General features: G+C 45.5%; 1 protein-coding gene across 3 annotated transcripts in view; it reads right to left on the minus strand.

Annotated features, from left to right (window-relative positions):
* LOC123836817 (uncharacterized) overlaps positions 1-25284 on the minus strand; it is a 93511-nt gene that overhangs the window by 61044 nt on the left and 7183 nt on the right. The window contains exon 2 of one of the 3 annotated variants that reach the window (XR_010413850.1): positions 18326-20389. The exons of the other annotated variants lie outside the window; for them this stretch is intronic. The gene's annotated coding sequence lies outside the window, so the exon portion shown is untranslated. Of the gene's footprint in view, positions 1-18325; positions 20390-25284 lie in introns of those variants that run through there. 3 annotated transcript variants of the gene reach the window in all.

Raw genomic sequence — 25284 nt, forward strand, 5'->3', positions numbered from 1 at the left:
TTATTAAAGTTACATTATTACATCTTATTAACTACCTTGATCCAGCTAATTTCCATTCAGTAAATTTTCATTGATTGTTTATGTGCCAGCCCATGTCAGGGATTTTTAGTCTGGCTCCTTTGATAGTAAAATAGTAATAACTCAAGTGACTATAATTTAAATTTACTAGTGGAGCTGAATGTTTTTATGCAGAAATCCATTATTTCTGTTCCCTCCTGTCTGATTCTTGTCCCGGCTCTGCCCTGTGCCATTTGGAAAGAGGACGTAAAATATGCCCTCTGAAAAGCTTAATATAATCTGTAAACATAAGGGCTGTTGTGTGGAACTGTTAGTACCCGTTGAGTATTTGTTTAGCAAATTATTGGTTATGTATTCATTAATAGCAATCCGTATGCATTCTGGATGCAAACTTTCATCATGTTTCCACATTTATTGTTTTTGGATTTCATTGTCTTATAACATGAAGTTTTATTTCATTGTATATAAAGGTTTTTACAGTGTTTCTGGGTTAAACCTAACTGCTGTGTCTCTGATTTTATCATTTCTGCCCAAGAGGCAAAAATTAACTTCTCCTCCATCACCGAGATGAACAAATTGCTCTGGTAAGAAACAGTGTACTGTTCACTGTTCGCCCACCTGTAGCTGGGGGAGGCTGTAAAGTTTAAGTGCTAGGCATTTATTCTGTAGCATCTCTTCTCCACTGGTTTGTTTTTCCAGGCTTGTTCTATAAAAAACTTCCATAACTTGGGGTGCCTGGTGGCTCAGTTGGTGAAGCGGCTGACTCTTGATTTCAGCTCAGGTCATGATCTCAGGGTCATGAGATCGAGCCCCACGTGGGACTCCGTGCTCAGTGGAAAGTCTGCTTGAGGTTCTCTCTCCCTCTCCCTCTGCCCCTTCCGCCCACACACTTTCTCTCTCTCAAATAAATAAATAAATCTTTAAAAATAAATAAATAAACGTCCGTAATTTGGATTTCTTCCTGCAGTTGATTCCTGTGTCCTGCCTGCAACAATTCCATGGGGATCATTATAATTGTATAATACCTTACCAACCCACACTTGACTAAGAGAATCGTGAGCCTTCTTACCCAGACAGAGAGGGGAGAGGGCGAGGAACAGGAGACAGCCCAGGCCGTGAACCCGTCCAGCGGCGCTGCACACCCAGGGCCTTGAACCCACTCCACGTTGTACCAAGCCCTGAGCATCTCCTGCGTCGGCCCTACAGCCCTGCTGCTCTGGTCTTCTCCAGCCTCTGCTGACTGGTTTTCTGCAGCTGGTCAGCTGCTGTGGCCTCTCTCCCGCTTTGGTGACGGACGTGCTGCCCATCGTCCAGCCTCTACAGCTGGTCTGGGCACGCTGGCCTCACCCTGCTTCCTGCTTTGTCAACTCCGACCGCCCCTTGGGGTCAGGTGGGAGGGAAGGGTGCTGCCCTTGGGGCTCACAGCTCTGCTGGCCCCTAACGGCTGTTCCTGTAAGTTCCAAGGATCGCAGGTGGAATGCATTTTAATGACATTAAACACCAAGATTCTTTCCTGCCAAAGGTCCATCAGGGACTCCATCCTTCAGCCTGGGGCGCATCTCTAGCGTGCTCCTGTGCAGCTCCCATCACAGTTTCCACCGGAGTCTTGGCTCCCCCATGCCTCGTGGGCTCGGGCCTCTGAGGGCACGTGGATGTAGCCCCAGGCGGACCCTGCTCAGAACCTTTCTGGATTCAAACACAGCGGAATATTTCTTGATGCGCAGCCAGGCGTCCGGGACCACAAATGACTCCCCTGCCCATACTGGGGTGATAGCACCAGGGTCTGCATGGAAACGGCGCAGCTCGCTGGCCCTCAGACGGCCGCCGTGACCATTTTAATTCTTGGGGTCCAACCTGCCGTGGGCTTAGAGCTTGACAGAAATAAGAGTGTAAAAAATGTGTCTAATGACCATATTTTATAAGAAGCACAACAGAAGAATCAGATAATTGACCAACTATGTCGACAATTAAACTTCTCCATTAAGTCCAGATGAATGTCTATCCCGCCTGCAAAGGACATGCCTGAGCTTACATGGCTGCTTTTACACAACGGCCATGCAAAAGGCTGCAAGGTGGAAAGAAGTAGTGTTCAGGAGCTGGAATCTAGAGGCACCTGTCTGGGTTCAGTTCCAGCTCCGCCACATACGAGCTACGTGACTAACAAGTCACTCTGTCCTCCCTCGGTTTTCCTCCTCGGGGGACTGGGCTTAAAAACAGCAGTGCCTCGCTTCTGTGGTTTCCTCCAGAGCCAAGGTCGTTGATACGGACGAAGTACTGAGAGGTGGGCTGGTTGTGGTAAATCCTCTGTAAGTGCTTGCTACTACTCTGTTTTCTATCAATACGTCAGTAATTATGTTTATGCACTACATGGACTCTGGGTGACATGTATTTTGATTCTTTAAGGTCATTTGGCTTAGTTGCTGTTGTCAGCAAAGTTCCAAATGGCGGAAAGAGCTGGATCGTTAACCCGTATTTAGAAGAGATGTCACCATATGCCTCAGTGATGCACTCAGAGTTGATCTAGAACTTTCTTTGTAGTATGATTTTAAAAGACACACACATATACACAAATACATGCATATGCTACATCTCATGCACTCATTTGTGCAAAATCATACAGGTAGATTTAATGCCACTATGACGAGCAAAAAGCACTGTGCTGTGAGTAATGGAAATAATAAGGCTAGCATGCTGAAGTGGATTATCTCGTTTGATTCTGATTACTCTGTTGTGGGTAGAATGCAGTTTTTCATGGTATAGTCTTCTCCACTGGGTTCGAGTTCACAGGAAATTGTATCCTAGATTCTTTGACACAAAGCACCATTTTGATCAAATAATCAGTTATTGTTGGTGCTTTGTAAGCAAAGCCCACACAACCAATATTTGTTGTGCAAAGTGTATGTATGCAAAGTAGCAAATGAAATATAATTTTTGATTATTTTGAAAACTATTAAGTGATTTCTGGTACCAGAAATAATTATTTAATTATAATTATTTTCTATTACTAATACATATATATTTTTATTGATTATCTTTTTAAATTTCCTCAAGTATAATTATTAATAGAACAATGCCCACCTGAGAAAATGTTTGCTGAAAATAATTAATGATATCTTCCAAACCTACCAAAATCTACTAAATGCTAGTGGTTTTACTTATGTCTCAGTTCCTACTAAATTATTCACATTTAACAACATCCATTCATGACAAAAACCCTCAGCAAAGTAGGCCTAGAGGGACCATAATTCAACATAATAAAGACAGAGATAAAAAAAACCCACAGCCAACATCGTTAACTCGATGGTGAAAAACTGAGAGCTTTTCCTCTAAGGTCAGGAACAAGACAAGGATGTCCACTCTCACCACTTCTATTCAACACAGGACTGGAAGTCCTTGTCTTAGCAATCAGACAACAAAAAGAAATGAAAGGCATCCAAGCTGGTAAGGAAGAAGTAAAACTCTCACTCTTTGCAGATGACATGATACTATCTATAGAAAACCCTAAAAACTCCACGAAAAACCACTAGAATGGATAAATGAATTCAGTAAAGCCACAGGATACAAAATCAATGTACAGAAATCTGTTGCTTTCCTATATACTAATAATGAAGCAGCAGAAAGTGAAATTAAGAAAATAATACCATTTACAATTGCACCCAAAACAATAAAATATCTAGGAATAAACTTAACCAAAGAGGTGAAAGAACTGTCCTCCAAAAACTACAAAATGCTGATGAAAAATATTCAAGATGATGTAAAGAAAGTGGAAGATATTCCATGCTCATGGGTTGAAAGAACATATATTGTTAAAATGTCTATACTACCCAAAGCAATCTACAGATTTAATGCAATCCTTATCAAAATACCAAAAGCATTTTTCACAGGACTAGAACAAACAATCCTAAAATTTGTATAGAACCATAAAAGACTCCAAATAGCCAAAGCAATCTTGAAAAGAAAAAAAAAAGGGGGGGGGGAGGTATCACAATTACAGATTTCAAGTTATATTAAAGAATGGTAGTAATTAAAACAGTCTGGTACTGGCATCAAAATAGACACATAGATCAATGGAACAGAATGGAAAACCCAGAAATAAACCAACCAATATGGAGGCTCCTCAAAAAGTTAAAAATAGAGCTACCCTATGATCCAGTAATTCCACTACTGGGTATTTACCCCAAAAATACAAAAACATTAATTTGAAGGGATACACGACAGAAATGCTGAATAAACCAATATATGGTCAATTAATCTTCAACAAAGCAGGAAAGAATGTCCAATGAGAAAAAGACAGACTTTTCAACAAATGGTGTTGGGAAAACTGGACAGCCACATGCAGAAGAATGAAACTGGACCACTTTCTTACACCATACACAAAAATAAACTCAAAATGGATTAAAGACCTGAATGTGAGACCTGAAACCATAAAAATCCTAGAAGAGAACACAGGCAGTAAAGTCTCTGACATTGGCTGTAGCAACATTTTTCTAAACATGTCTCCTGAGGCTAGGGAAATAAAAGCAAAAATAAACTAATGGGATTACAACAAAATAAAAAGTCTCTGCACAACGAAGGAAACACAACTAAAAGGGAACCTACTGAATGGGAGAAGATATTTGCAAATGACATATCCAGTAAAGGGTTAATATTCAAACTATATAAAGAACTGGTACAACTCAATGTACAAAAAACAAATAATCCAATTAAAAAATGGGCATAAGAAGAGCGCCTGGGTGACTCAGTTGGTTAAGCACTGCCTTCAGCTCAGGTCATGATCCTAGGGTCCTGGGATTGAGTCCCTCAACAGGCTCCCTGCTCAGCAGGGGATCTGCTTCTCCCTCTCCCTCCGCCCCTTCCCCCTACTCATGCGCACACACACTCTCTCTCTCTCTCTCTCACTCAAATAAATAAATAAATCTTTAAAAAAATAAAAAATGGACAGAAGGGATGAACAGACATTTCTTCAAAGAAGATATCCAGATGGACAACAGACACATGAAAAGATGCTCAGCGTCACTCATCATCAGTGAACTATAAATCAAAACCACAATGAGATATCACCCCACACCTGTCAGAACGGCTAAAATCAACAACCCAAGAAACAACAGGTGTTGGAGAGGATGTGGAGAAAAAGGATCCCTCCTGCGCCCTTGGTGGGAATGCAAACTGGTGTAGCCACTGTGGAAAACAATATGGAGGCTCCTCAAAAAGTTAAAAATAGAGCTACCCTATGATCCAGTAATTCCACTACTGGGTATTTACCCCAAAAATACAAAAACATTAATTTGAAGGGATACACGACAGAAATGCTGAATGGGAAATCAATAAAATGCACTATTGAGGTAATAACCCATTTTTAAAGCCCAACTAATTCAAATCAACATACATTTATTAAGAGCCTAAAATACATTCATAACTGCAATTAAGTAAGCAACGAAACAGACACGAAGCTTGCTGTTGTTTGAAAATCGTGTAAACTCCCCACGAGGAGGAGAGGGTACTGTCTTGAGTAAAATACTCCACTTTCTCAGTGTTATTCCTCTAACTGGAAAACACAAGTCCTTTCCTGAACTGATGGAAAACTGCCTCCTTCATCCTATTTCTTATAAAGCCCATGAATCAGTTACCTTCTCCTACATCTTTATGTTCCTCCAGCATTAAATACAGTGTGAGACTCAAAAAAATAGAAAAAATCCCGAATTCACCAACTAACTCTACACCTTAAAGAACTAGAGAAAAAGCAACAAACGATGCCTAAGCCATGCATTAGAAGAGAAATAATTAAGATTAGAGCAGAAATCAATGAATTAGAAACCAGAAACACAGTAGATCAGATCAACGAAACTAGAAGTTGGTTCTTTGAAAGAATTAATAAGATCAATAAACCACTGGCCAGACTTATCCAAAAGAAAAGAGAAAGGACCCAAATTAATAAAATTATGAATGAAAGGGGAGAGATCACTACTAACACTAAGGAAATAGAAACAATTATTAGAAATTATTATCAACAACTATATGCCAATAAACTGAGCAATCTGGATGAAATGGAGGCCTTCCTGGAAACCTATAAGCTGCCAAGACCGAAACAGGAAGAAATTGACAACCTGAATAGGCCAATAACCAGTAACGAGATTGAAGCAGTGATCAAAAACCTCCCAAAAAACAAGAGTCCAGGGCCTGATGGATTCCCTGGGGAATTCTACCAAACATTCAAAGAAGAAATAATACCTATTCTACTGAAGCTGTTTTAAAAAATAGAAACAGAAGGAAAACTTCCAAACTCATTCTATGAGGCCAGCATTACCTTAATCCCCAAACCAGGCAAGGACCCCATTAAAGAGGAGAATTTCAGACCGATATCCCTGATGAATATGGATTCCAAAATCCTCAACAAAATCCTAGCTAATAGGATCCAACAATACATTAAAAGGATCATCCACCACGACCAAGTGGGATTTATCCCCGGGATGCAAAGGTGGTTCAACATCTGCAAATCAATCAATGTGGTAGAACACATTAATAAAAGGAGGGAGAAGAACCATATGGTCCTCTCAATTGATGCAGAAAAAGCATTTGACAAAATATAGCATCCTTTCCAGATTAAAACTCTTCGGAGTATAGGGATAGAGGGAATATTCCTCAAGTTCTTAAAATCCATCTATGAAAAACCCACAGCAAGTATCATCCTCAATGGGGAAAAGCTGAGAGCCTTTCCCTTAAGATCAGGAACACGTCAAGGTTGCCCACTCTCGCTACTATTGTTCAACATAGTACTAGAAGTCCTAGCAACAGCAATCAGATAACAAAAAGAAATAAAAGGTATTCAAACTGGCAAAGAAGAAGTCAAACTCTCTCTTTTCGCAGATGACATGATACTTTATGTGGAAAACCCAAAAGACTCCACCCCCAAATTACTAGAACTCATACAACAATTCAGTAATGTGGCAGGATACAAAATCAATGCACAGAAATCAGTTGCTTTCTTATACACTAATAATACACTAACTAACAATCAATACACTAACAAAACTAAAACAGATATGAATTCTTATACACTAACAAAATGAAAACAATGCAACTGTAGAAAGAGAAATTAGAGAAACAATTCCATTTACAATAGCACCAAAAACCATAAGATACCTCGGAATAAACCTAACCAAAGAGGTAAAGGATCTATACTCTAGGAACTACAGAACACTCAAGAAAGAAATTGAAGAAGACACAAAAAGATGGAAAAACATTCCGTGCTCATGGATCGGAAGAATAAACATTGTTAAAATGTCTATGCTACCCAGAGCAATCTATACCTTCAATGCTATCCCGTTCAAAATTCCAATGACATTTTTCAAAGTGCTGGAACAAACAATCCTAAAATTTGTATGGAATCAGAAAAGACCCTGAATCGCCAAGGAGATGTTGAAAAAGAAAAACAAAGCTGGGGGCATCACGTTGCCCGATTTCAAGCTATATTACAAAGCAGTGATCACCAAGACAGCATGGTCCTGGCACAAAAACAGACATAGAGACAATGGAACAGAATAGAGAACCCAGATATGGACCCTCAACTCTATAGTCAAATAATCTTTGACAAAGCAGGAAAAAACATGCAATGGAAAAAAGACAGTCTCTTCAATAAATGGTGCTGGGAAAATTGGACAGCCACATGCAGAAGAATGAAACTCGACCATTCTCTAACACCATACACAAAGATAAACTCAAAATGGATGAAAGACCTCAATGTGAGGCAGGAATCCATCAAAATCCTAGAGGAGAACATAGGCAGTAACCTCTTTGACATCGGCCACAGCAACTTCTTTCAAGATACATCTCCAAAAACTAGTGAAACAAAAGCAAAAATGAACTTTTGGGACTTCATCAAGATGAAAAGCTTCTGCACAGCAAAGGAAACAGTCAACAAAACAAAGAGGCAGCCCACAGAATGGGAGAAGGTATTTGCAAATGACACTACAGATAAAGGGCTGGTATCCAAAATCTATAAAGAACTTCTCAAACTCAACACCCAAAAAAAACAAATAATCAAGGCAAAAAATGGACAGAAGACATGAAAAGACACTTCTCTGAAGAAGACATACAAATGGCTAACAGACACATGAAAAAATGTTCATCATCATTAGCCATCAGGGAAATTTAAATCAAAACCACATTAAGATACCATCTTACACCAGTTAGAATGGCAAAAAATGGACAGGGAAAGAAACAACAAATGTTGGAGAGGTTGTGGAGAAAGGGGAACCCTCTTACACTGTTGGTGGGAATGCAAGTTGGTACAGCCACTTTGGAAAACAGTGTGGAGGTTCCTCAAAAATTTAAAAATAGAGCTACCCTATGACCCAGCAATTGCACTACTGGGTATTTACCCCAAAGACACAGATGTAGTGAAAAGAAGGGGCATATGCACCCCAATGTTCACAGCAGCAATGTCCGCAATAGCCAAACCGTGGAAAGAGCCGAGATGCCCTTCAATGGATGAATGGATAAAGAAGATGTGGTCCATATATACAATGGAATATTACTCAGCCATCAGAAAGGATGAATACCCAACTTTTACATCAACATGGATGGGACTGGAGGAGAAGACGCTAAGTGAAATAAGTCAAGCAGAGAGAGTCAATTATCATATGGTTTCACTTATTTGTGGAACATAAGGAATAACATGGAGGACATTAGGAGAAGGAAGGGAAAAATGGGCAGGGGGAATTGGAGGGAGAGATGAACCATGAGAGACTATGGACCTGAGAAACAGAGTTTTAGAGGGGAGGGGGGAGGGGGGATTGGTCAGCCCGGTGATGGGTATTAAGGAGGGCACGTACTGCATGGAGCACTGGCTGTTATACGAAAACAATGGATCGTGGATCACTACATCAAAAACCAATGATGTATGGTGATTAACATAACATAATAAAATTTTAAAAATTAAAAATAAATAAATAAATAAATACAGTGTGATATATGTGGACCTTCACCATGCTATGAAATATACCTTTTTATATTTCCGAGCAATGTATTTCGCTTATCCACAAAAAATAGAGCAGAAACAATTCTTTTGCTTTTGGCAAATGACACCCTCTCATGTAGGTTTTTAGTGTAGGAGTGGTCCGTCCTACAGGAGAGACGCACTCTGGGAAGGGCCATGTCAATCATACCTCAAATGCATGAGCGAGGAAATGCAGAGTCATGGTCTACGTTAGAAATTCACTCTCCTGTCTCGTGGAAGCATGAGTGTATAAAACCTGCTCAATCCTTCAAAAGCCAGTTTCAAAAACACACTTTAAAGCAGAGCCTTTGCCCGCCACAGACAGAAGTCCTTAGCTTCTGTGTGTGAGGATGATGTGACCCAACACGTGTCGTGCCCCAAGAAGGTTGTGTGCCGAGAACCTTGGGAAGGGACAGCCAGTGAGACGCTGAGGTCAACCCCTCCGGCCGCCTCTCCCTCCCCACAACTCCCCTCTGCAGAGGAGGAAACCGAGGCAGGAATGGGGAGAGGCCAAGGAAGCCAAACAGAAGGATGCAGAAGTTCAACTCTCCTGTCTGTGGTCCAGTGAGTGAGGACTTTAAAGTCTGTGGGGTCGGGGCGCCTGGGTGGTTCAGTCAGTTGAGCGTCAGACTCTTGATTTTGGCTCAGGGTCATGAGATCAAGCCCCAAGTGGGGCTCCACGCTCAGCAGGAAGTCTGCTTCAGAGTCTCTTTCTCTCCCTCTCTCTGCCCTCCCGTCCCTCTCTTTAAATAAATAAATACAATCTTTAAAGTCTCAGGGTGGTTGTAGCAGAAAGTGCAGGAACTTCTCTCGAGTTAAGTCTTGACTGCACGAGTGTAAGGAGGGGCTTGGCTCGTCCCACACTGGGGTGAATATTGGCCACGCAACAATATGCATTCCAGTCGCTTCCAACCAGTAAGAAAACGAACGATTCCTCTAGGGGCTAAAAGTTGTTAAATATTGTTACCAGAAGGAATTATCTCTGCAGCATCTTGTTCAGACAGAGAGCCAAGGATGGACAGAAGTTTGCCTGCCCGTCCTGGCTGCCGCTCACCCAGCAAGAGATCAATCTCAGACACAGATTTCTTTTTTTCTTTTCTTTTTTTTTTTTTTTCAAAAGAGTCCTATTTTCACTTCTTGGATGCATCAAAAACTTACCAACAATATTTTCTGAAGATTATTAAACATTACAAACCTTTGCATTAGGAGTTGATGTTTTTCCTGTTTTTACTCTCAGTCCATCTTTAACCCACGTTGGTGATAAAGCTATTTCAGGGAGGACGTCCTTTCATTAATGTCTGTTAACTTTTGGTGAGAGGTCTTTTTTATAATTTACTGTAAGTCTATTGTGCATCAGTGACTATTTGCCATACACAAAAAATAAGCGTTAGTTGCGCTTAGTATAAATTCCACACAAAGTGTGAGTCATTCTTAGTCACTACATGTCCTCAGGGTGTTTTCTAAAGAGCCTCTAGCCCTGCAGCCTTAAAAAAGAGGACAGGAAAAACGCCGGTTGCAATCTCCCGCTCTCATTAAGGGCTCCCTGTCAGAAATGGGTTAAGGAGAGGGGAATAAGGGGTCATTTTCCTTTAAAATGGAGAGGAGTTTCTTTTAGAAAGGAAATTCCCTGAGGAAGTTGTTTTAAAACAAATAACTGTTCAGGAGGAAGGCAGCAAAAGGTGGGAAGTGTTTCTCTTTGATTTCCCAGTCTGTGTATTTGGGCTCAGACGCAGACAACATTTTATGCACATATTAACAGAATGTTAATGAGCCTCCTGGAACGACCCTGGTATTTGACACTGAGGATTGTCAACAAAAAGGGTTTTGGTGTATTTTTTAATCCCATCAAGGTGCCTATGGGGGGTGGGGGGCAGTGCTGGGGAGGTGGGCGATCCCAGGGCCTGGGAATGAATTCCTGGCTTGACTTGAGTAGGTGGAGAGCAGAGCGATTGAAGAATTATCTCCACATCAAGGAGTCTTCGGAAAGGTGCAAACCTCTCCTTCAAAGTCTTCAGGTGCCTATATTTATTTAACCCCAGCGGGAGAGCAGGGGTTCCCAAACCGGAGTGGGCCTCTGCATCACCTGGAGGGCTTCCTGGAGCACTTGGTGAGCCCGCCCCTTCGGACCCCCGGCCGGGTGGGGCCCAGCCGCTGCAGCCCCAGGAGCTCCCACGAGCACCACCGTGCTGCCAGCCCAAGGACCACACTGCTCTTCTAATGCTTTCCTTGCCCCTAAAAGGCTGGCAGCATGGGGGAGGGAGGGAGCAGGCGGCTGTCTGGGCAAAATTGGGGCGTACCTGGGTGCTCAGGAGGCAGCAGGAAGGCCAGGGAGTGACCGGAGCCGTCGGAGCATGGCCACCGTGGGGAGAGGGGACCGCAGGGGTGCGTGGAGCCGGGCCAGGAACTGTTGTCCGGGAGAAGGGCGGTGGCGGTCTGGCCCTGGGGGCAGCAGGGACGGTGACCAGGGCGACTGCACGTGCATGAAGAGCCTGAGGTTTGCACGTGGCCGCAGGGTTGTCAAGGGTGACCTGAGTTTGCATGGTTTCCTTACAGACACCCACAACTATACCCAGAGCAGTCGGCTCACGATCCGCTGGAGAATCCGCTGGAGAATGTGCTCGTTTCCTGGCACTGCCCAAACAAAGTAGCCCAAACGGCAGCTTGGAATGACAGCACCGCGCTCTCCACGGTCTGAAGTCGGGGGCCACGCTCTGTCCCCAGGCTCCAGGGCAAGATCCCGCCTTGCCTCATCCAGAGTCTCTCAGCCTCTGCTCTGTCTTCACGGGGCCTCGGCCTCTGGGTCCCAGCCTCCCCTGTTTATTAGGACACCCACCAGTCATATTGGATTTGGGGACCCCCACTCTGTCTTATTACATCTTCCTTGACCCTTTTTAAAAATTTTTAAGTAATTTCTACAGCCAGCGTGGGGCTTGAACTCACAACCCCGAATCCAGAGTCGCGTGCTGCACAGACAGAACCAGCTGGGCGCCCCTTCCATGACCCTAGCCCACAACAGTGTCGCATTCTGGGCCACTGAGGCTGGGGGCTTCAGCACACCTTTTATGGGAGGACACAGGTGACCCCATGACCGAGAACTTACTCACAATGCCCCTAATGAAGGATCCTCTACTCCTTCTGTGGGTGCGCTTGCTTCTTCTCTCCCAGGCTCGCCCTCCACCGCTTACCAAGGGCCCACCAACCCAAGGCAGTTAATAAAGGTGAAATGTGTTGCCTGTGATGCATCCTGGGATTCTCTTAAAATGGGATGCCTTCCCGAGCCTCACAGAGGTGCCCTGCTCTCAGATTCCAGCTGTTGAATAAGCTATATGAAAAAGAAACAATATAAATACACCCGAGGACACCTTCATGGCGATAGGCAAAAACACATGGAGTCTGGGCATGTTAACAGTGAACTTGTCAAGGGTCTACACCCCTCTGCTGCTGGAACCCTGCCGTGGCTCCTCATCTGGCCTGGAGGAGTAAAAGCTGAAGTCCTTTGTGGGCCCTCTAGGCACACAGTCCCACCCCTGTCCCCTGATCGCCATGTCTATGCCACTCTCTCCCACCTCTCTACCCTCCAGATACATCTTGCCAGCACTCCAGACCTGACCTTGCCATTCCTAGCATGCCACACATACCCCAGGGCCTTGGTACCTGCTGCCCGTCTCCTAGGATGGTCAGACCCAGAGACCCACAGGCCGCTTCCCTCTCCTCCTCTGAGCCCCCTCCTTGGGGCAGCCCTGGTCATCTCATTTAAAATTGCAGCCCCTCCCCAGCACCCCGAATACCCCTGAACCTGCCTGATCTTTCCCACAGCATTGTCCCCTCCCTTCACACCATCTTACTTATTTTTTACCTTTTCTTTCTTTGTGTCTCGTTGGTACAAAGCAAACTCCATGAAGACCCAGACTGGCTTCATCACAGATCCTAAAGAGTGTTCCCAAATTTGGGCCTATTCTTGATTTCAGCTCAAGTCATGATTTCAGGGTGGTGGGATCAAGCCCCCAAATTAGGTTCCACACTCAGCGGGGAGTCTGCTTCAGGATTCTCTCCCTCTCCCTCTCTCTCAAATATATAAATAAATAAATCTTTTTTTTTTAAAAAAAGAGTATCCCCAAATTTGTGGAACTTGATGACTTGGGTAGTGGTCATATGTGTGAACCACGAAGCTAGCAAACTTCAAAAGGTGGGCTTGTGTGTGTGGAAGGGGGGTTGCATACCAGGAGCAGATGAAAAGCTCTCCAAATATTCCTGGTCAGGTGGGTAATCAAGGAGCCTTGAGTCAGCACGGAGATCCATATTAGAGCTTAAATGTCCGGGATGTTCAGGCACCTCTCTGGGGAGCCTCTAGAAGAGCACTCGGGCACAGAGGAGGGATGCAGAAGGGAATTCGGAAGGAGCTCATGCTGGCCAGCCACAGCACCGGGCGCGGGGCACTGGGGCTCGGACGGTGGGCGGCGGGGCCGACCCTGGCTCTGCCACCACCCAGCTGCGTCCTGTGTGGTTCTCTCTGAGCCTCAAGCTCTCATCCCTGAAATGGGCTAAATGAAACCCACACGGAAGGGCTTTCGTGGTGAGGAAACGAGATGAAGTGCAGCCAGGCATGTGCTAAGAACAAAAATCCTGACAGTTCCTTCCCAGAGCGCATGGCAGCGGGCAGGCGAAAGCCACCCGGACGCCCAACAGACAACAGCATGCCTTCCCCTTCGTCTGGTTCTCCTCCTGCCCCCGCCGTGCCTTCATTTTCTTGTGGCGCATGTTCATGTGCTTCACACCCGCGGCATTTCCCAGTCTGCGTGGGTCAAGGTCGTGCCAAGAGAAGTACCCCATTACAGAATTAGGAACTGATAATTAAAAGGTTGCCCGCAGCACCAGGGGACCTACAGGGGACGGAACATCCCATGTCTTGATGAGGGCAAACACTCTGAGGTGCACACATTTGTCACAAGTCACCCACTGAGACACTCAAAATGTGTGAACTGTACTGTGTATAAATCACACTTCAATAAAGTTGATTAAATATATGATCTTTTAAAGTGATAAAATACCATACGTCCCTATCCTCGTCTTCCACATCCCAGGTGATCCTTCTGAGTTCTATGTGGACGACCTCTAACTATAAAGAAATAAGACTAACAGCCACACCAGGCATGACACCCAGTCTTATTACTGTAGGACTGCTTGTCAAAAGAGGGGAGAGGGCGCCTGGGTGGCTCAGTCGGTTGGACGACTGCCTTCGGCTCAGGTCATGATCCTGGAGTCCCGGGATCGAGTCCCGCGTCGGGCTCCCTGCTCGGCAGGGAGTCTGCTTCATCCTCTGACCCTCCCCCCCTCATGTTCTCTCTCTCTCTCATTCTCTCTCTCTCAAATAAATAAATAAAATCTTAAAAAAAAAAAAAGAGGGGAGAATGTGATGTTGCCCACAATCTGTTGCCATGGATAATTTAGAATTGTATTTGAGAATCACATTTATCCCTTTGACTTCATCTGGATAAAACCAGATGTTTGGGTCAGGAAGCACGCAGGAGAAATCAGGTGCAAGTGTAGATTTCTCCTGATGGCCATGGAGTAGCGTGTACTCTCACTCAGGGCAAAGTAGGAGAGCCTTGAAGAAATGTCCACTTTCCAAAATTTAGACACACTTTTTTTTCCCCTAATAGTTGGTGGGCTGCAGATTTCATGCGAAACGCAAGGGTTGATCCACTGAGCACATGAATGCTCCTCTATCCAGAAGAGAAATACTTTGTCTTAGATCAAAACCACTGTGTAAATCTTTTTCAGGGTTGGGGAATATCACTGTTACTTAAATCAAAATAAATAAAGTTAACGAGGCCAAAGGTGTCACTGCACTTTAAATTCTTACTGCTTTTTTTTTCTTTTTACTCCTTTCACTTTAGAGAAAATGATGCTCAGTGAAGTTTCTTTCTCTTAAAATTAGAATATTGGTTGACCAGTTCCATGAACCACAGGGAGAATCCTCCGTGATGGGCACAAGCAAACTAAAATGTGCTGAGTTTATGCAGTTGATGCATGTAACTGACTCCCAAATCTACAACTTTCAGCCAAGGGAACAGACCCCAGGTTCCTTGCTAGGAGCAGCCCCCAAATTTAGCACCACATGTGTATAGGTCTAGGCTAGCACGAACTACCACTGACTTCTTCAGGTACTTGACCTTCAGATCTCTGAAGCATTGGTACACTATGGGGCATGGATCCGATTTTACCTTTTCCCAAATAATGATCCACTTGTCTCAATATCATCTAGTAAAGAGCCCATCTTTTCTCTCACTGATCTGAGATGCTGCGTTGATCATTCTAACTTTCCATATGCACTTGGTCCACGTCTTGATTTTCTGTTCTGTTCCAATGATGCATTAATACCACTTTGTTCTATTTATAGACTTTTAATATGTCTTAATATCTGGAAGGTTTAGTCTTGTTCCCCACCTAAATTTTTCATTTTCAAGATTTTCCTGGTTATTCTTGTTTATTTTTCCATGTAAACTTTATAATCATTCTGTCTGGCTCCAGGGAAAAAAATTGCCGGTTTTCGCTTGGGATTACATAATATTTTAAAAATTAACTAGGGAGGATTGACATCTCCACATAAACCTTCCTATACAAGAATATTGTACAGGGACACCTGGGTGACTCAGTTGGTTAAGCGACTGCCTTCGGCTCAGGTCACGATCCTAGAGTCCCTGGATCGAGTCCCGCATCGGGCTCCCTGCTCAGCGGGGAGTCTGCTTCTCCCTCTGACCCTCCCCCCTCTCATGTTCTCTCTTTCTCTCTCATTCTCTCTCTCAAACAAATAAATAAAATCTTTATAAAAAAAGAATATTGTACATTTGTGCAGGTCTGATCTGGTATCTTTCAGGAGTGTTTTTTTTTTTAGGAGTGTTTTATAGCATTTCACATATATGTCTGCACATATATCATACATAATTTATGCATATATAATTCATATATTTGTACATATGTAATTTATTATCTATTTAAACTTTACCTTCTGGGGTTTTTGTAGGGTCACATGTGGCTGTAAGAAATGATGCAGAGTGATCTTTGTACCCTTTACCCAATTTCACCCAGTGCTAGCATCTTTCAAAACTAGGGTCCAATACAGCAACCAGACTATAGACATTAATAAAATCAAGATTCAGAACATTTCCACCTCTACCAGGACCCCTCGTGCTTCCCTGTTACAGCCTGCCCCCACACCCTCTGTAACCCGTGGCAACCACAAATCTGTTCTCCATTTCTACAATTTTGTCATTTCAAGAAAGTTATAGAAATGGAATCACGCCGTATGTCACATTTGTGGGCTTGATTTTTTACACTTAGTGTAATTCTCTGGAGATTCATGCAGACTACTGTGTATATCCCTCGTTCATGCCTTTTTATTGCTGAGAGGTACCCCGTGGTAGGATTGTTTACCCACTTACCCACTAAAGGACATCTTGGTTGTTTCCAGTTGTCAGTGATTATAAAGGAAGCTGTTATGGACATTCCTGTACAAGTTTTTGTGTGGCTGTAAGTCTTCATTTCTCTGGGATCTCAGGGTCCTCGGATCAAGTCCTGCATCAGGCTCCCTGCTCAGTGAGGAATCTGCTTCTCCTTCTGCCTCTACCTGCTGCACCCCCTGCTTGTGTGCTCTCTCTCGCTGACAAATAAATTTAAAAAATCTTTAAAAAAATAAGGCATGACGGGGCGCCTGGGTGGCTCATTTGTTAAGTGTCTGCCTTCGGCTCGGGTCATGATCCCAGGGTCCTGGGATCGAGTCCCACATCGGGCTCCCTGCTCCCCAGGAAGTCTGCTTCTCCCTCCCCTGCTCTCCCTGCTTGTGTTCCCTCTCTCGCTGTATCTCTCTCTGTCAAATAAATAAAATCCTTTAATGAATAAATAAATAAATAAATAAATAAATAAATAAATAAATAAATAAGGCATGACTTCATATCAGTATTTTCAGTGTAAATGTAACATTGAAGGTTTTGCATAGACATTTGTCTACTTGTATTTTCTCTCTCACACTAAAATCCTTCATTTATAAGAACATTAATAAAATTACTTTTTTTATCCTATGCATAAGATAGCTTCAAAGTAATAATTCTTTTTTAAAGATTTTATTTATTTATTTAGAGCGTGGGGGTGGGGGGAGGGGCAGAAGGCGAAGGAGAGAGAGAATCTCAAGCAGTCTCTGTGCTGAGCGCAGAGCCAGACGTGGGGCTCGATCCCATGACCCTGAGATCATGACCTGAGCCGAAATCAAGAGTCGGGCGCTTAACCGCCTGAACCACCCAGGCACTCCCAAAGTAATAATTCTGATATGATTACTAACAACAAATTACTATGTGAAGTTTAAGATGTCTTGTAATTCCTTTTGTGTTAGACTATACTCCACTGAGCATGTACAAGTATGTACATAATACGAATGCTCTACTTTAAAGAGCCGTGAGTTAAACATTTTTTTGTCTGTGGCTCCATTGTCAATTTGATATACAGCTAGCTTCACTCGTTAGAGTTTTCAATTTTAGGCATTTTTTTCCTGTTAATTATGTGATATAATTACATGGTTCGAAGCTCAAGGAGGATTAGAGGCTTAAGGACTAAAGTCTCCCTTCCCCAGGAGGCTTGCTCTTCCCCACGTGGCCCTATAGGGGACCATCTAACCACGACTTTCCTGTTTCTTTTGATATATATATATATATATATCTCCTTACTTCTCATGTATAGTACACAAGACGCAGCATTTCCTTTATTCTGTTCTGACCCTTGCTTTTTTTCACCCAATGTGATAGTTTGGAGATCTTACTGTGCCATGCACAGAGACCTTCCTCCTTCTTCCTGTCACTTTACTCCAGGCCTCCACTCGGGGAGGTTTCGGCTGCTTCCAGCTTGTGCTACGGCAAACAAGGCTGCAGTTAATGATGTTGTGCACATTGGTGCAGGTTTGCCTCTGTGATTGGCCGCCAGAAGCGGGGTTGCCCGGGGAGGGTAAGTTTTGTTTCTATTACTCTTTAGAATAAAGTAGTGTTTTTAATCTGAAAGCAATCTTTGCTCATCTCGCCTATGTTCGATGAGATAATCTCTCAAACCTGTTTGAGACTATGGGTTAGGCCTTTAGTTTCTCCTCCTGTATGAAAAAGTAAAAGTATATGATACTATTCATTCTTAAGCTTCAGAATGATTCCCTGTTCTCTACCACCGAGCCTTTGCTGTGTCTGGTCACCAGTTGTCACTGTCTTCTTATTCTACAAGTGTTATGGAAGCTGGACTGGATCGCCCGACGGAAGAACCAAGCGGCATCCAGAGATCTTAGAGGACAGGCGGTTTATTTAACGTTGCGAGCTCAGAGGAGAGTGGTCTCCAAAGGTCTGAGCCCCGAGCACAAACAAAGGGGGCAATTGATACACTTCTACTTCCCCACACTTGGCACTTTGGGCGCGTGCGCGAAGCTGGGCAGGGAGGAGGACCCGGACTGGTGCGCACGGGAAGCAGAGCAGGGAGAAGAACCTGGAAGAGCCCCGGGGCCAGGACTGGGACGCTCTCGCTGGCTCGGTCGGCCATCTTAGGACGCAGATTTTCCTTATCACAAGTGTGGGTGTGCATGCTCCTGTGTATCTCTGTGTGTGAGCCCATTGGTCCGTGTGCATGTGCTCCTGTGTGTGTATCTCTGTGTGTGAGCCCATGTGGTCTGTGTGCATGCTCCTGTGTGTATCTGTGCGTGTGAGCCCATGTGTGTCTGTGTGCTGTGCTGTGTATCTCTGTGTGAGCCCATGTGTGTCCATGTACATGCTCCTGTGTGTGTATCTGTGCGTGTGAGCCCATGTGTGTCCGTGTACATGCTCCTGTGTGTGTATCTGTGCGTGTGAGCCCATGTGTGTCCGTGTGCATGTTCCTGTGTGTATCTGTGCTTGTCTGTGCCCACGTGTGTCCGTGTGCATGCTCCTGTGTGTATCTGTGCGTGTGAGCCCATGTGTGTCTGTGTACATGTTCCTGTGTGTATCTGTGCTTGTTTGTGCCCACGTGTGTCCGTGTGCATGCTCCTGTGTGTGTCTATGCATGTGAGCCCATGTGTGTCCGTGTGCATGCTCCTGTGTGTGTATTTGTGCGTGTGAGCCCATGTGTGTCCGTATGCATGCTCCTGTATGTATCTGTGCTTGTCTATGCCCATGTGCGTCCGTGTGCATGTTCCTGTGTGTATCTGTGCTTCTCTGTGCCCATGTGTGTCCGTGTGCATGCTCCTGTGTGTGTATCTGTGCGTGTGAGCCCATGTGTGTCCGTGTGCATGTTCCTGTGTGTATCTGTGCTTGTCTGTGCCCACGTGTGTCCGTGTGCATGCTCCTGTGTGTATCTGTGCGTGTGAGCCCATGTCTGTCCGTGTGCATGCTCCTGTGTATCTTTGCGTGTGAGCCCATGTGTGTCCGTGTGCATGTGTTCCTGTGTATCTCTGTGTGTGAGCCCATGTGTGTCCGTGTACATGCTCCTGTGTGTATCTGTGCTTGTTTGTGCCCACGTGTGTCCGTGTGCATGCTCCTGTGTGTGTCTATGCGTGTGAGCCCATGTGTGTCCGTGTGCATGCTCCTGTGTGTGTATTTGTGCGTGTGAGCCCATGTGGTCTGTGTGCATGCTCCTGTGTGTATTTGTGCGTGTGAGCCCATGTGGTCCGTGTGCATGCTCCTGTGTGTATCTGTGCGTGTGAGCCCATGTGTGTCCGTGTGCATGCTCCTGTGTGTGTATTTGTGCATGTGAGCCCATGTGGTCCGTGTGCATGCTCCTGTGTGTGTATTTGTGCATGTGAGCCCATGTGTGTCCGTGTGCATGCTCCTGTGTGTGTCTATGCGTGTGAGCACATGTGTGTCCATGTGCATGTGCTCCCGTGTGTATCTGTGCTTGTCTGTGCCCATGTGTGTCCGTGTGCAGGCTCCTGTGTGTGTGCATCTGCGTGTGGAAGCTTCATGATTCAAGGGCAGAGAGGGTGAGGAGCATATGGTACTGAGGGGTGGCTGGGCCTATCCTTTTTCCGTATTGATATTTGGGGGTTTTGTCTTTTTTAAAAAATGTGTGCATCTCCCATTAGTATCTCTTAACTTATGAACAAAAAAGGGGGGAATGTTATTTATTTTGCTTCATTGGGGATCCAGCTGCCTGGAGATTTGGAATCACTAGAAAAACTAGTGGCTTTGCCCAGGCTTCTTTCCAGCTGCTCCCGCTGAGGACAGAGGCAGATGGCGCTGAATTCCGTGTGTGTGATTCCCTCTGGCAGGCCCCTCAGCCCGCCCCTCAGCCCTGGCTGCACTGGCTCCAACATCATCATCATCACCATCTTCGTCAGCCTTCCTTTCCGTGGAAGTCAGCATCCCGAGGGCAGGCACAGCTCTGTTTTATAGAACCCAAGATACAGGTATGATTATTAGCCTAATTTACAGCTGTGTTAACCTTAGCACAGAGAGGCAAACTGACGCTGCCGGGGCCACACAGCACAACATACGAACTGAGAACAACAAACAGAAATAGTAAAGACCGCAAACCCAGTTTGCTAACCCTAACACAAGCAGTCAGCACCTGTCCCAACAAGATTCAGACCTTTGCATTCTAGCTGCGATCCCCAACCTCACCCGCACCTTGCTCTGGCTGGTTCGCTTGCTTAATATGTGCAACAGGTATTCTCAATGTTCTCAAACTACCCACACGCCTCAGCTGCAGACCCCGCCCTTCCTCCGTAAAGAAGACGGAAAGCTTTAGGATGGCCTCATATTCACTCCACCAAATCCTGCAGGCCTGCCTGCCGTGCCCTAATGTCCTGCCAGCTCAGGTGGTCGCTGGGGGAGGGAGCTAGGGTCTCCCCCTTCCAGGGTCCTGGTGTCAAAGGACCAAGGTTGGACACACCTTCGTTCCTCTGGATTCAAGTCTCTCGGCCTTCAATTCTAAGGGTGCATTTAGAGGACCCCAGAGCGTTCGTACAGCCTGAAATGAATACGGGGCACGCGTGGGCGCATGTCTGGTTTTCAGGGGAGCCCTCCTGCTGGCCGCTGTTGGCACCTAGAGGCCCTTGGCCCCCGCGCTGCTCCCCCTTCTCCCCCCTAGAGGGCGCCGTAGGACAGGGAGCCACAGCTCACCGCATCGTGCACATCTCTGCTGAGCAGGAAAAGGATCTACAGCACCCGGAGTCCACGGGTTTTCCATGTTATTGGCTGATTTCGATTTGTCATGTTCTCTTTTGTGACCAAGGATGACCAAAAGCTGTGTGAATTTTTCATATGCATTATGTAAAAGAAAGTGACCTTTTTCTACGTTTTGTTTAGAAATTGTGATTTGATGCTCTCCAAGTTTTGATTTTGCCAGACTATAGACTTTTAGTATAAATGCACTCTGATACTTACTGCCACTAACTCACAACAACCCTGTCGTCAGAATATGAGCAGAGGACACCAGATAGAGAAATAGTAAAGGCCACCAAATTCAATTTAACACACATGCAAATGGTTACTCCTGTTCCCCCAAGCTGTGTCATATTGCGTTTTTCCTTTGTCTTCGGCAGGTGAAAATGTTTATCACTGGGCTTCTTTCCATTAGCTTTTTCAGATGATCTTTCTAGAGCTAGAGGGTATCAAGCTAAGTGAAATAAGTCAGTCAGAGAAAGACAAATAGCGTCAGATTTCACTCGTATGTGCAATTTAAGGAACATAAGAAAGAAGAAAAAAGAGACAAAAACAGACGTTTTTAGAGGAGGGGAGGGGCAGAGGGAGACAATCTCAAGCAGAATCCCCGCTGAGCGCAGAGCCAGACGTGAGGCTTGATCCCACGACCCTGAGATCATGACCTGAGCTGAAATCAAGAGTTGGACGCTCAACCGATTGAGCCACCCAGGTTTCCCCCAAAACAGACTCTGAACTGTAGAGAACAGACTGATGGTCACCAGATGGAAGGTGGGTGGGAGGACGGGGGAAACAGGTGAAGGGGACTAAGAGTACACTTATGATGACACTGAGTAATGTATAGAACTGTTGAATCACGGGATGCCTGGGTGGCTCAGTCGGCTAGGTAGGTGTCTGCCTTCAGCTCAGGTCATGATCCCAGGGTCCTGGGATCGAGTCCCGGGTCAGGCTCCCTGCTCAGCGGAGAGTCTGCTTCTCCCTCTCCCTCTGCCTCTCACTCGCTCTCTCTCTCTCAAATAAATAAATAAAATCTTAAAAGAAAGAACTGTTGAATCACTCTATTGTATACCCGAAACTACTATAACATTGTGTGTCCATTATACTTGAATAAAAATAAATGAGTAAAATCTTTAAAATTAAGATTTGTGACATCCTACGTCACACATCTTTTTAAAATGCGTATCAAATTTTGGATCAGGCTACTTTTTACTCCAAGACGTGTTTTGCCTTGTGTCTTTCCCCACAGCTCTGGCTGGGAGGAAGGACGAGGTGGCGTTGGGTTTGTCTGTGTGCAAACTCACCCGCAGAGGCTGAGCAGGCAGAGGGGGACACGGCGGGTGCTCTCCCGCACTGTGCTGGGCGCTGCAAGCCCAGGAGGGGCTCTGCAAAAGGCCTCTCTCTCCCAGGCTCCGTGGGCTCTGGCTCAGAACGGGAACAATGATTTCACAGGTTGGGAGGAGACAGGGAGTGACGGAGAACCAGGAATCACGGCCCCCAGGCTGCTGTGTGGCTCCCACAGAAGCCACACCAGGGCCAGTCCGCGGCCACCATGAGGCCCTCGTTCCTTTCTTGGCTTTCATCCTTCCCGGATTTGGGAGCCTGGCAACGGCAGGGGGGAGGTGTGGAGGGGGGGACGCAGCAGCAACAGGGGCGCTGGGCGGGGCAGGAGGGAGTCCCGAGCAGGTGTCTGTCCAAGGCCGGGAAACCAGCCAAGAGGGCCCGGAGAGCTGCAGGAAAACACTTGCTTCGTGCTTCTGCCCCTGTTTCTCCCGTCTTTCCCCACTGGTGCCTGCTTTAATCTTTTCCCGAGGTCAGCAGAACACTGACTTTTAACTGAGATACATAATTCCCATACTGCAAAATGCCCTTTTAAAGGGTGCAGTTCAGTGGGGGGTTTTTTAGCATATTTGCAAGTTGGGCAATTTTCTTTACCCCAAAAAGAAGCCCCCCACCCACCCATTCGCAGTCCCTCCCGATTTCCCCTCACCCAAGCCCCTGGCAACCACCAAGCCGCTTTCTCTCTCTACCAGCACTAGGGGCTGAATTGTGTCCCTCTACTGTTCATACATTGAAGTCCTGACCCCCAATTCCTCAGAATGTGACTGTATTTGGAAATAGGGAATTTAAAGAGGTGATCTGGTTAAAATGAGGCCCTTAGGGAGGGCACTACTTCGATCTGACTGGTGCCCTAGCAAGAAAGGGAAATGTAGACACACAGAGAGCCCAGGGATGGGCACACTCAGAGAGAAGTTGTGGGGACACAGGGAGAAGACAGCCTGTGTCCCCACAACCTGCCCACCCCTGGTCTTGGACTTCTGCCTCCGGAACGCTGAGAACATGAATGTCTGCTGGCCAAGCCCCCGTCTGCGGTATTTTGTGAGGGCAGTCCTAGCCCACCGATGCCGCAGACTTTCCTGTTCCCGACATTTCCCACGAGTGGAAGCAGACAACACGGGGTCTTGCGTCCAGCGTCTTTCACTCCACATCACGGTCTCGACGGTCATGGGTGTCTGCACCCAAGTTAGTACTTTGTTCCTTTCCGTGGCAGAAGAGCCACTGTAGAGAAAGCCCCCGTTTGGGCGCCTGGGTGGCTCAGTCAGTTAAGCGTCTGCCTTTGGCTCAGGTCCCAGGGTCCTGGGATTGAGCCCCGCATCGAGCCTGCTTCTCCCTCTCCCTCTGCCTGCCGCTCCCCCTGCTTGTGCTCTCTCTCTCTCTCAAATAAATAAATACATCTAAAAAAAGGATGGTTAACATAACATAGATTCTTTCTCTGTGCCCCACCTTCTGAGAGCTGTCCTTTTCTCAAACAGCAGAAACATACGCCCTGGTTGTGCATCCCGCTACTGAATCCTTGTATTGGTTTTGTAGTCCATCCACACTGGCATTGTTGAACTGTTAGATGTGCACATGTGTGCATGTATGTACATACACATGCATGTGCAGGCATCTTCTCCCAAGTAAGCAGATCATCTCTGCCCATGACTGATACTGTCTTTGTAACAAGCTATATACATAGATATAATTTACTCATGTGTAACTTTAGGTTTTTTAAAAAGATTTATTTCTTTTAGAGAGAGAAAAAGAGAGAGCATGGTGGGGGGCAGAGGGAGAGAGAGAATTTCAAGCAGACTCCCCACTGAGCGTGGAGCCCGATGTGGGGCTTGATCTCATGACCTTGAGATCATGACCTGAGCTGAAACCAAGAGTTGGACTCTCAACCTACTGTGCTACCCAGGCACAGTTAGTTTCATCAGCCAGTTGACTTAGGTATCTGGCTGCCTGACCATCTCTTTCCACCAGCACTGAGATCCACAAGGCCAGGGATCTGTGTCCTCTGTCCACTGCTTACATCCCCACCAGGACACTGCATGGCACATACGAGGGGCTCAATGAGTATTTGTTTCACCAAGTGTATATTGTGATGGTCAGAGGGGGAGAGAATGACCAATAAGCTGGTGCCCCCCCCCCCAATGGAGAAAATTAGAGGCAGCACTACTTCTCCTACCCAAATCCAAGTAATCCAGCAACTTTGAACATCTTAAATGAAATTGTTCTAAATCTGACAATGAAACAATGTAGTTGAAATCCTTTTGTGTCAGCTTGACTCTATGCTTTTAAAGCAATTATTGAGAGTGCTTGAGCTCTCAGGAAACTTCTTCCTGAGGAGTCCTGGGCTTTTGCAGGGTGACCGAGACAGGGTTTCAGAAGAAGAACATCTCAGCACGGAGCCATGGAAGATGTCACACAGGGTTAAAACAAATACGTGAACCCTCTTTTGAAGGAGTGGCGATGCCTCAAACAAGGTCATAGAGATTTACGAGAAGAAACCAGCGTGGTCATGTTGGACCCAAACATCCTTCTGAGCCCTGCCTCAGCCCGTGGTGGTCTGGTCCAAACGTGACGAAAGGAAGCATGGCTAAGGCAAATCTCATGTGTACCCTCACCACTTCACAAAGCCAGCCGCTGAAAACCCAGCTCACCTAGAAGCTCCAAGGTCTTGATATACCTTATGCTAAAAACAAGTTGCAGTTTATTTTTTTTAAAGATCTTATTTATTTATTTCTTTAAGAGAGAGAATGAGACAGAGAGAGAGAGCATGAGAGGAGGGAGGGTCAG

This window comes from Mirounga angustirostris, unplaced genomic scaffold (genome assembly GCF_029215605.1).
Source record: "Mirounga angustirostris isolate CCGP_5_RB_7025 unplaced genomic scaffold, mMirAng1.0.hap1 SCAF_8, whole genome shotgun sequence".
NCBI lineage: Eukaryota > Metazoa > Chordata > Mammalia > Carnivora > Phocidae > Mirounga > Mirounga angustirostris.